The sequence below is a fragment of the Hydra vulgaris genome, chromosome 02 (assembly GCF_038396675.1).
Source record: "Hydra vulgaris chromosome 02, alternate assembly HydraT2T_AEP".
Classification (NCBI taxonomy): Eukaryota; Metazoa; Cnidaria; class Hydrozoa; order Anthoathecata; family Hydridae; genus Hydra; species Hydra vulgaris.
In genome coordinates, this window is record NC_088921.1 from 70,101,014 (window position 1) to 70,113,856 (window position 12,843).

Here is a 12,843-nt window from a genome sequence, read left to right on the forward strand (position 1 = left end):
TGAACGCTAAAATATTTTACTATGAAATTTAAAATTTATCGATGAATATAAGTCTAGTTGAAAAAAATACAAAAAATATTTTATCAACATGTTGCTCTCACGTTTGGAGCAGGGGGGGGGGGGGCTAAATTTTTGGGCTTTTTTAATCCCAAGCTCCAATCATCGCAATTTTTTGTATAGCATCCTTATTTGACATAAGTTTAAACATATAAATGTTTGGAGTTTGCTCCATATCTGGAAGTTTGCTATCTCAAAGACCAAAAAAATGCTTTGGGTGCCCATGGTTACACGCATGTATTTATATATAGAAGCCACTTTTAATTAAAACAACACAACTTTTTTTTTTGCGCAAAAAAACAAAACAAACAAGTTTAATTGTTATTTTTTATATTTTATTAACTCAAACTTTAAAACGATTAAAATACAAATTTTTTGAATTTAAATTACAGAAAGATATTTAGTATTGTTAAAATATTAAAACTTTCTACTATATTTTACTTTTATTCAAAAAGCAATTAAAACCACTGCACTTTTAGGACTTTAAGCAAGGTAATTTCAATCAAAAACACTTGGTTTGCAAACATGCTCATATTTTACAAGTTTTTAATGGTGTTTTTAAATGAAATGAAAAATAAATCTTCCTATGCACTTTTTTCCAAACAAAAATGAAACGAACTTCTAGTAGGGAATAAAATCCTGGGTATCGACTACCGAGGTATTCCGAGTATTCACAAAAAATTCCGAGTAACTCGAAACCCGGGTATTTGCAGCATATAACCGGGTACTCAATTCCAAGTATTTAATTCTAATAGTTGAAAGGATTTTTTTAAACCATCGCGTGCGAAGTCTATCAGAAAAGAAATTAACCAAAAAAATAAAAACATTTTAGATCAAGCCACATTTCTCCTATTTTTCCAGCTCAATGATTATTTAAATTGAAATGCAAAATTTTATTTATTTAAAATAAAATTTGAAATGCAAAATTAATTTATTTAAAATAAAATTATTATTTTTCTTTTGTTTTGTTGTTTTCGTAAGTTTATATTAAAAAATAATTATAGAATAATTACTTATATAGATCTTTATTTAGATTCAATGGTCTAAAAATTTAGAAATTACAGAATTTTTACATACATACATACATATTATGGTAGTTAAGTTTGTTGTTGCTTTGATTAACTAGTACAAGTTATGCTTCCATATCTTATAAGACGCAATGTTCGTTGGGTATAACTATTTTTTGTATGTCGTATTTGAAGTGGCTATCTTGAACCCAAAGTTGATATTTTGTCTTGTTATTTTAGAATTATTTCTTGTCTTTATGTGTAGCGGATGATTTGAGAGTTTCGTAGAATTCTTTTTAGGATTTTTATGCATATATTGTCAATGTATGTATCAGTGTTTTCGATGTTATATTTTGTTCTCGCGATTTCTGGACTAATACCTATAAATTTTAGCGTTTTTAGATGTATTTGCTGTATTTCGTGCTTTATCTTGATAGTGCTTGCACACAGTAACTGTGCACTATAGATCAGTTGACTAAGTCCAATGTTTCGGTATATTGTTACTAGTATTTCGTTATGAAAACCTAGTTTTTTTTGACTTCTAATCAGGTACTGAGCTGAGGAAAATTTGGGCTTGATACACTTCCATTGATGGTTGGTGTTTATTTCTATATTTAAATCCAATCCTAGGTATTTATATGTTACATATTTGAGAGATTTGGAGTTAATAGAAATAATTGGTGGTAGGCGTGTGTCAAGTTTTTTACAAGGTGTGCTTATGATTTTGCATTTTGTTATGTTTAATAACATTTTGTTTTTGATGCACCAGTTAATAACTTTGTCGCAAATTTCCTGTGAAAGGGTTGAGTGGGCTAGGTCACTAACAATGTACGTAAGGATGTCATCAGCAAATTTGTATAGTTCAGTATTGCAGTCAAACATATGGTTTATATCAAGTATGAAGAGTATAAAGAGAACGGGTCCGAGTGAACTGCCTTGGATGACTCCAGCTTCCACAGGTTGCCGTTCTGTTGTTATGCCGTTAGTATAAATTTGCTGATATCTGGTCTTTATGCCCGATGCGATCCAGGAAATAAGCCATTTTGGGAGGTATATTGATAATTAGGTAAGAATAAGCTCGTGATCAACTACGACAAAGGCTTCAGCAAAATCAAGGAATGATTTAAATTTTTCTTTTTGTCTTTAGCAAGATGACATTATTTATGACACATGCGATTGCATCCATGGTGCTTTTTATATATTTTTTAATTTAACTTTAATTACTTTTAATTAATTTAACTATATTTAAAAGTTAAAAAAGTTTTGATAAGGAATCGTCCATAAATTACGAAATGCAAAATATATTATAAAAACAGAAATACGAGATACAAAGCTCACTTACGTGCTGCGGTTTATGAAACTTTTTATGAAAAATAAAATTTCAAAAATATATCAGTTAAAAAATTCAAAATACATTTTCTCCATTTATGTATATTTTTCCGTTAAGAAATAAAATTTGTATATTATTTCGATAAACAATGCGAAAATGTAGAATTTTATATAGCAAAACACTTTGGTTTGTGACTACGGAATACAATCACTTGTGAATTCAACTGACAATAATTGTATTTGTAATTGTAATATATCAATTATTGATAAATTCTACAGTTATTTGTGATAACCTATAAATCTAAATTCATCAACGTAGATTTTCACTTGATATTGACAGATTGACATTAGATAGGAGAAAAAAAATTGATTTCCAAACAAGAAAAAGTAAATTATTTTTAATTTTCTTTAATTCAAACACGAAAGTTTTTATTTAAAACTAGTAAGCTGCCATTTTTAACTATTAATACAGTTTATTAAAAAGTAATAAACTTTTATACATATTGATGCTTAGATGTTGGTTTTACAATTTCTAATGTTAGATGTTGGTTTTACAATTTCTAATGTTAGATGTTGGTTTTACAATTTCTAATGTTAGATGTTGGTTTTACAATTTCTAATGTTAGATGTTGGTTTTACAATTTCTAATGTTAGATGTTGGTTATACAATTTCTAATGTTATTTCTATTATATCCCTTTTTATATAGAGAACGCTAAATATATCTAAGACTTGGGATTATTTTTCAAAGATTACTGGCCAGACAGCAGCTAAGTACCTTAAATGTGGTAGTTCTATACAAACAAAAGGAGGAAATACTAAAGGAATCATAAATCATTTGCGCCTTCATGATATCCAAATTGTACAATATCAGAAGTTTCCAACTCCATCGAGTCAAATTCGTGTTTAACCAAAACAACCAAAAGTAATGAAAATGTTTTAAAATTTATGAAAAAGGAACCAACAAATGAATTACTAGCAAAATGTGCTGCTTAAGACGGATTTTCATTTAGAGGTATAGCACATTCTGAAACTATTCGAGGTTATATTTTTTCCAAGAATTTCGATATGCCAAAAAGCGAAGTTACAATTAAGCAGTGTATCATGAAATTCTGTGAAGAAAAAAAAGTAGAGCTAAAACAACACTTGATTGCAAAAAGTTTATGCAAATTGATTGCAAGCAAGTTTAAGAAAAGTTCAGCATTACTGTCGATGAGTGGACAAATAATAACTGTACACGATTCATTAATGTGACGCAACATTCACCAAAAGAGCAATATAATCTTTGATTGACTAAAATTGTTGGGTCATGTAACGCAAATGAAATAATTCGTTTAGTAGAATCTAGGGTAACCTGGGACAAAGCGAGACACTTTCAGGGAGAATATTCATAACTTGAGAAGAATCACGTTTCATAACAAGAAATTTTGCAGGCCATTAGCACGTTATGTGTCTAATGATCTCTTAAATATTTGTGGTGATAGGTTGCTGCATTGGTACATATAAATAAATTCAAAATAGTAACAACTACCCTGTCTCACTTGCCCCAAAACCTGGGGCAAAGTGAGACAGATTTCATTTTAAGAAAAGACTAAGTAAAAATATAATTTTCAATAAAATTAAAACAGACTTTTAATAAATTCGATCTGATTAAATATGAGGCACCTCACAGGATAAGGGACCAAGTATTAGAAATGGAGTTATAAGCACTACTGTATAATAGATAGAAAAATGATCAAAAAGAAAAAAAATTTAATTTAATATCTTTATTTTTGATCAAGTTATAGCTGTTTGTGCGGGACAATGACCGGAATAGCGTGTTTTTTTTTAGATTATTCACCTCCCCAAGGCCCGAGGGGGCCACTACAGTCGAGGAGGCTACTCATTTTTTTGTGTTTATTATTTTTTAGTTGTTATTCGAGGTGCAACCCTCTCTCAACTCTTTAACTCCGAAACACGAACCTTGCCGAGCAAGGCCGCTGCGCGGAGAAACTAAGTTGAGTAAATTAAAGTTGAAAGTTCGCATAATTTAAAAATGTTATAAATTCAGTTTGATGAAGAAGTTAGTGGTTATTTTCTGTTTTTAAATGCATAATACAGTTTAGATTACGGGTACAAATTTTCACATCAAATAAATTACAGTAACTCTTTAAAAATAAAAAAATAGAAACATAACTGAAAAATCAAAAAGGTACCAACTCTTAATTAAATACAGAATTTTGTATCTGCATTTCGTTTGGGACAAACTGGAACTGTTTTTAGCATTTTATTTATATTTCCAACTTGTTTGCAGTAAGAACATGTGGACGGCTTTCTTTTAACTGGAGGAAAACCCATCAAAAAATCTAGATTGCCAACCGTTTCTTGAACTGTTTTGTGAACATTTGCTGCTCTGACCTAGAAATAAAAAATAATTTAAGATAATTAGTGATGTTTTCATTGTTCAAAGCCTAAATATTACGTCAAATATATCCGTATTTTAATTCTCGTAATGATGGTAGGTTAAAAATAAAAAACCTGGGCAAACGTTATCCTGTCAACTTGTGGCTTTGGACAAATTAAATCTTTCCCGCGTTCTGGAACAAAAATTCGGATGCTATCGTTGAGACACCATTGTCTTTCTGGTGAGAGAAGTTTAAGTTTTAATATTTGTGGCGTGGTAATTTTTGAGATGAGTTGGTGTTGCCATATTTGGAATTCTACTTCCGCACTGTCCGAATCAATCTTACAAGTAATCACTCCAGGTTTATCAAATTGAAATGTGAAAGAGTGCCATTGCTTGATATTAGGAATCGTTTTAAAATTAGGGGAAAGCTGTTTTTGCCAATCATATGTTTGAACAAAAATTGAACCATTCTCGTCACCAACGATGACTGATTTATTTAATTTTGAAATTGGAGTACTAGCTTCTATGCATGCAGCAAACTCTTTGACCGAAGCTACTTCACTTTGCCGAAACTTGGATTTCAGAATCCCAAATCCTGCATCTGGAGAGAATTTCGTGTGACAAACAGGCAAAAATATAATAGTTATTTTTTAGTTTAACCCAACAGCTACTCTCCAAGAGAAATACTGCATTACAATGTTGTTTTTATTTTGCCCTACGCAGTTGTCAGCATGGCAATACAGGGTATCTTTGATAGAACATTTATGTTCAGCAAGGTAGTGATAAATAATACTCAAACTACAGTTTGCACCCTTTCTGTTTAACATGTTTTTAGGTATCACATAATTGTGCTGAACACAGGCCGATTCATTTGCAATACCAAAAATCCCAACTCTAAACGGAGTTAAAAAATAGATAGGTCCAGGTTGATCTGGTAAGTTTGGTAGAAAGATTTACTGTGCAAAGTCAAAAGAAGTGTGTGAAATTTCATTTTTTTTTTGCCAGTTTGATACAATCATGATAAACGGAACGCTCTTTCTCAACTAACTTTAGATGTTTTAACATCTCAGTTATACGCTCTTGCTTGACTTCTACTTCTGGATTAACCATTTCATACATTTTTATAGTGTTATTCTGACACACACTGCATAAGTCCGAGCACGGACGTTGGATAACAATAAAAGGCAAGGTCATTCTTCAAACCTTTGAGAAAGCTATAATTTGCAGCAAATGCATTCCAGACAATTCACATGCAGATTTATATTTTTCATGTATGCTTTTCTTTGTCTCCCATGATGGAAGAAGCATCATCCGATGATCTCTTATTCTTCGAGTTTTTCCGGGTAGAACTAGTGCATTGTTTTCAGCATAATTCATTATAAATTGAACAACTGCTGTGGCATCTATTTTTGTACAAGTATTTTTGGGTTGTCCTCCAGTATTGCCATGTCTACGAGGAGCAATTCCAAACTTAATGACTCGCTTGCGTAGTAAACGGAGACGTTTAGCACCAATCCCATGCAAAAAAAGGAATGTTTTCAAACATATATTGTATCCGTGAAACCGATAATCCATCAGTGTTTTTGATCGAAGTTTATTTTGATCTTCATAACGATTACAACACATTAGCCTTTCACTCGTGTGAAGCAGAGCACTTAACTGGACAACAATATTGTCATTCAGTTTGTTTTCATGATCAAACATCCCATCAATCTCAAAGCATTGTAGTCTGTATTCGCGTATTTCTGAATGTGAGAAGCGCGCCATATTGTTTTTATTTTTTACTCCTTGATTACATCCACGACCAGATTTTATAAATTTTTTCCTCATCTTCATTTTCAAATAACTGTGAGTAAAGCGAACGGAGAGAAATTATTGTCTTAATGGTGTTATCAAGAACAACATGTCATTTTGGATCGTCAGTTCATTCTGTGAAGTTGAAGCCAAAGGTGCATTCTCACTCATTGGTTCATCGTGCAAAGTCGAGGTTAAAAGTTGATTCTCATATATCGCCGCTTCTTTTTTGTTAGATGCTTGGTTATCAGATCAATCAGACATTAAAAAATCATCATCGAAATCATTTTCACGATCTCTATATTCAAAGAAATCGTGCAGGACATCGTTGACTTCTGATGAATCTAAACCATCAGTTCCACAACTATTCAAAAGCTTTGCTATATCAGCATTTTCAGAAGTATTGGATTCAAGATTCATAATAACTAAAAACCATCAATGTTAAAAAGTCATTAAAATTAAACTTAAAGTTTAATTTTATCTAAATTTTTTTCTACACCTAACCTGAGTCGGCTCTTATCGTTGGTTTGCAATACTAGCAGAAATTTCGCAACAAATAGTTGTTTATTTGTTATAATTAATTTGGTGTGTACGAACATCACTGTCATGCACTTCTATTTTAATACAAAATAACCGCAATACATAGTTACATTTATGAGTTAAGTGGGCTTATTACGTGAGCATTTGAAATCAATTTGTTTCTAAAGTAGCACCTGTTAAAAGGAATTCAAAAAAGAAAATCATATTTAAAATTATTTCTTTATTTAATCTAACAATTGTTTTATCAGTCAATAATTGTTGGTACTACGATTAAAAACATAACAAAAAATTTAATAAAATATTTGGTCACCATACTCGGTTTAAAGGGTTAATAAATAATATACAAATAAGTTATATTTTCAATAACTTCTTAGGATTTTCAACGATTATTGATCAAAAATAAAAAGTATTATATACTGACACGCTAAAACGTTAATAATACAGCATAAAAAAATTATTAACCAGGAGTTTGTTACTTCTCGAGGAGAGAACATTATCAAAACAGTTCTGATGAAGAGTTGGTACCTTTTCCACATTAAGAAAAAATCCTTTTTTGCAATTACCAAAAAAATTTTTTCACAAAAAAACACCTAATATATATTTTAATATGATAAAACTATAAAAAAAACAATAATCTCATTTTTGAATTTTTTGACCTGACTATTATGTCAAATATCTCTGTAACTAAAAACTAAAATTTGGAACCTTTTCCTTGTGAGGCGCCTCATATACGAATGCAAATAAAAACACAAAGGTTTTTCATTATATATTGTAATTTCTCTAATGCAACTCAAAATATATGAATATAATAATAAATCTACTTGCATAAAAAAGCAGTTTTCCTTTTAAATCAAAAGTTTAATGCAAAGTTTCATGTTAGTCAAAAAATTTGAATAAAATCAATTCACATAAAAAGCAACATCGTTTAATGTGCAGTTTTCGTGTACCCAAACAGTACATACACAACAAGCTATCCAGTCAATTTGGGCACCTTTGCACCATTTCCCTTGACAAACTGGACAAAACCATTCCTCTTCATTGTTTACATCTTTTTCAATCTAGCATTTCTTTACTTTTCTTTTCTTTTTCTTTTTTATATTTTTTTTTGTTTAATTTATTGTCATTGCTTTTTTCAAGTAAATTTTTTTCGTATTGTTCTTTTCAAGTAAAACTTTTTTCCTATATGGAGAACTAGTTATAATCTGAGATTTTTCAGCTAATTTTCTTTTTGGATGATAAAGTTTTGGAATTTGAAGTATGTTTTCAAAAGTACTTGAGGAAGTAACAGTGGTTTCTGCAAAGCTTTCAATTGGCTTTAATTTATCATGACTCGTTAATTCTAATGTAGTCAACTCTGGCTGCAGTAAAATTTCACTTTTTTTTTTGGTTATCGCGTTCAAAGTTAATTTCATGAGGTATGGATAACCAAATTTTATTATTATTATCACTCAAAGATGTCCTTGGACATTTATTTTCTAACAAATGCCGATTAAATAGGTTAATTCTAGTTGCTCTAAAACTTGAAGTAGCATTTTCCATATTAGCACCTCTTAAATATGTTTCATTAAAAATTTCTTTAAAATTTTCTGTTTGTATTAGTCTTTCTGAATGGTTTCGCATCCATCTCATACATGCTTGGATAAAAAAGGTTTTCTTAAAAAATCCACGGTCCAGTTTATTAGTTGTGTGTGGTAGCGATAGGAAAAACAATCCATTGCCACGAGCATAGTCTACAAGTTTTAAGCTTTTGGTATGAGAACGATGACCGTCAAATACAATTAAAAATTTGTTGATCAAGGTGTATCGTAAATGTTTAACAAAATGTTGTTTATATTCAAGAAATAAATCAGTATTAACCCAGCCATTTTCTGAGCATCCTTGAATAGTTCCAACTGGAGCATCATCTGTGAGTAATAATTTCTTTTTTTTTTGCGCTTAAATATCATTATGGGTGGTACATAATGACCAACAGAATTAGATGCACATAGAATTGTTGTTGTGACTCCTTTTTCCTCACTTGTCACTGATGAAATACACCGTTTTCCTGTAGATGAGATAACTCATCTACAGGATGACTTATGGACGCATAACAATCCAGACTCATCACAATTAAAAATTATGTAAATTACTTTCAACTTGAAATTTAAGTGAAGCCTTTTTAACACGCCAATATAGTGAATCTTTTGGCACACTAAAGTTTTTACAAGCTTTTCTTAAAGACATCGGCTTCAACTTTACTGCTGTAATAGCATTTTTCATGCCATCTTCGTTCCAGTTAGCTTAATTAGTTTTTCTCTTGTAGTTTCTCATTTAAAAATTTTTGGGCACTAAATGACAACAAAGTTATATTCTTTTAAAGTTTCGAATAAAATTATGTTTTACTTTTACATAAAATTCTTTCATAAAATGATGATAGCAAGTTTATAAATTTGCTATTGTAAACGTTTACTTAGACGACCTTTTTTAGTGACTAGCGTTGTCGCACTTTCCCCATAAATGTGAAGTTATATATTTCTTAAATACCTTCGAAACAAAATATTCTGACATAAAAAGAAGAATGGCAGTTGAAAGATAACAAATAAATGATTACAAACGCAATATTATGTTTGTTCTGTTGTAAAAAATGGCAGCAAAATGGACAGATAACATTTTTTGACGTAAGAGTTATGCAGGTCAATACCAAGAGCAACAAAAATCTGGATATAGCTGCTATATTCAGAAAACGTGAAAAGGAAAAAAAAAGAGAATATGACAAACGAGTTCGTGAAGTCAAACATGGCAGTATGACACCACTAGTGTTTGGAACAAATGGAGGTATGGGTAAAGAATGCCATAAGTTTGTTAGAAGACTAGCCGAGAAACTATCGGAAAAACAAAACGAAAAATACTCAGTTATTATGACGTGGTTAAGAAAGAAGTAATTTTTCGAGATACCTCGCTCAACTATACTTTGTTTAAAAAGTTGAAGAACACCGTGGACTAGAAAAAATGATCTTGAAATCGGTGTTGATTTTCAGATGGATGCTCTAGAAGCAAGAATCTGAACTTTTTGTTTATTTGTTTCTTGTTTGCTAAATTTTATATTATTGTAAGTATAGTTTATCAAATGGTATTAAATTTTTAAATAAAAACAAATATATTTTTTTCAAAAATGGCAGCGTACGTGAGTTTTTTTCACAAAAGAAAATTTATTCTAATTTTTTAATCAAATTTACGCAACTCGTAAGCTTTAAACCCACTTTTCTATGTCATATTATATGAAAAAACTGATGGAAACTACTTTAAAACATAAAAAAGCATGAAATTTTTAATATAATAAAACAAAATTACTGTATCATTTCAAAAAAATTTTTTACAAAGCTAGAAAACCTAAATGTCTCACTTTGCCCCGGTCTCTCGCTTTGTCCCAGGTTACCCTACATTAAATAAGTATGGGTTGAATTTAAAATCTGACATTGTTGCATCAACACATGACAGCGCGTCTGTGATGGTTAAATATGAAAATGAAATTGACCCAATAAATCAGGTGTGTCACAACCATGCAATTCATTTGACAGTGCTAAGTGTATTTTGTTCAAAAACTTCGCAGACCCAATCAAACAATGAAACTGAATTTTCTTAAAATTATGATGAGAAGGTAACGAATACTTCAATTGCAATATCGACGAATACTTTTCCAGCGATGTAAATATTAATTTTATTGAGAACGAAGAAAAATTAGCCATAGATATAAGCAGTGTGATAAACGAAAAATATGCAAATTTTTTAGGAACTCACCAGTTCAAAACAGCATTCTGCAAACCCATGTTGTTTAAAAGCAGGTAAAAATTTGAACTTATTGTTAGATTGTCGTATGCGCTGAAATTTTTTGATTGATATAATCGTTTCATATTATTATGTAACCCTAAATCGTTTCATATTATTATGTGACCCTATCTATATGACTTTAGAGGAAGTAGGTGCAATGGCACCATCTGTTGACCATATTTTACGCCTTAAGGAGCTTTTAGCTATATTGGAACCTTTAGCAGAAGCTGTTATTTAGTTAAATAAAAAACAGGGAAATTTGATTATATTCGAAGAAACTAAGGTTTTCGCTATCAATAAACTTAAAAAAATTGGCACACCTTTGGCTCTAAATATGTGTAACAAATGCCTAAAGTCATAACAATAGCTTGTATGAACCACAAATAATAGCTCATGAATTCAATAAATATTTCACTGAAATTGGATCAACTCTATCAAGTAAAATACCAAATACCCAAACCTCATTTTATGATTTTTTGATACCTGTTGATAAAGACATTTGCTCTAAAGAATTATCTGCCGAACTATCATTTGATGAGTTTGACAAAGCTTTCAAGTCTTTAAAAAAAAAAAAAAACCACCTGGTGCATATGAAATAAACGAAAATGTTGTTATAGATTGCTACGAACAATTAAAAAATATTATTTTTAAAATTTTCAGAGCATCTATTCATCAAGATATTTTTCATGAACGTTTAAAATTTGCCAGGGTTACCCCTATCCATAAAGAAGTCGACAGATTCAATATCAGCAATTATCGTCCTATCTTTATTCTTTCTATATTTTCTAAGATTTTAGAAAGAATTATCTTCAACAGAGTATACAGTTATTTTAATTACAACAATTTACTTCATAACAATCAGTATGGTTTTAGAAAAGGAAATTCAACTGAACATGCCATTATTTAATTTATACATAACATCTCTAAATCTTTTAAAAAATCTCAATATACACTAGGTATTTTTATTGACCTATCAAAAGCTTTTGATACGGTCGATCATCACATTTTAATCCAAAAAATTAAACATTATGGTTTAAACAATAGAATCTTAAAATGGTTTGAAAGCTATTTAACAAATCAAAAACAACTTGTGTATAGTAATGATGGTCAACAAAGTGAACCCCTGAGCATAACCTGTGGTGTTCCACAAGGTTCTATTCTTCGACCACTACTATTTTTAATTGAAAAGTATAATGTTAGCTGATGATACTAATCTTTTCCGATCCCATACTGATATTTATGAACTCTTTTCAACTACAAACAATGAACTCAATCACATTTCTAATTGGTTCAAAGCTAATAATATAACTTTAAATATTAACAAAACAAAACGGATTACCCTTCACTCCTGCACAAAAAAACGTTTTTTTACGAAGTAATACACCTCAAATTTGTATTAATGAAACTATAATAAAAAGAATATTACTTGGAGAAAACATATTGATCATGTGAGCACAAAAATTTCCAAAAATATTGGCATTTTATACAAAGCCCGAAAACACCTAAACAAAAAAAAACTTAACCCAACTCTATTATTGATTTATACACAATTATATAAATTATGCAATCATCGCCTGGGGAAGTACGGATAAAAATAAATTCCAACATCTTAATCGCCGTCAGAAATATGCAATTCGCGTAGTTAATTATGCGGATCGCTTTTCACATTCAAAATAATTTTTTTGGTTATATGAAGGTTCGTGATGTTTATAAACGGAACATACTAAATGTCTTATGTTTTACTTTTATATGGAAAAACGATTTATCTTTATTTGTTTTTAACGACCTTTTTTCTTTAAAACCAATAAATAAATACACATAAAGAAATAATACTTTTTTGATGAACCAAGTTCAATCAATTTAGTATTTCATATCGCATCTTTGGTATAAAATAGTAATACCAAATTTTGATCCTTCTATTACTC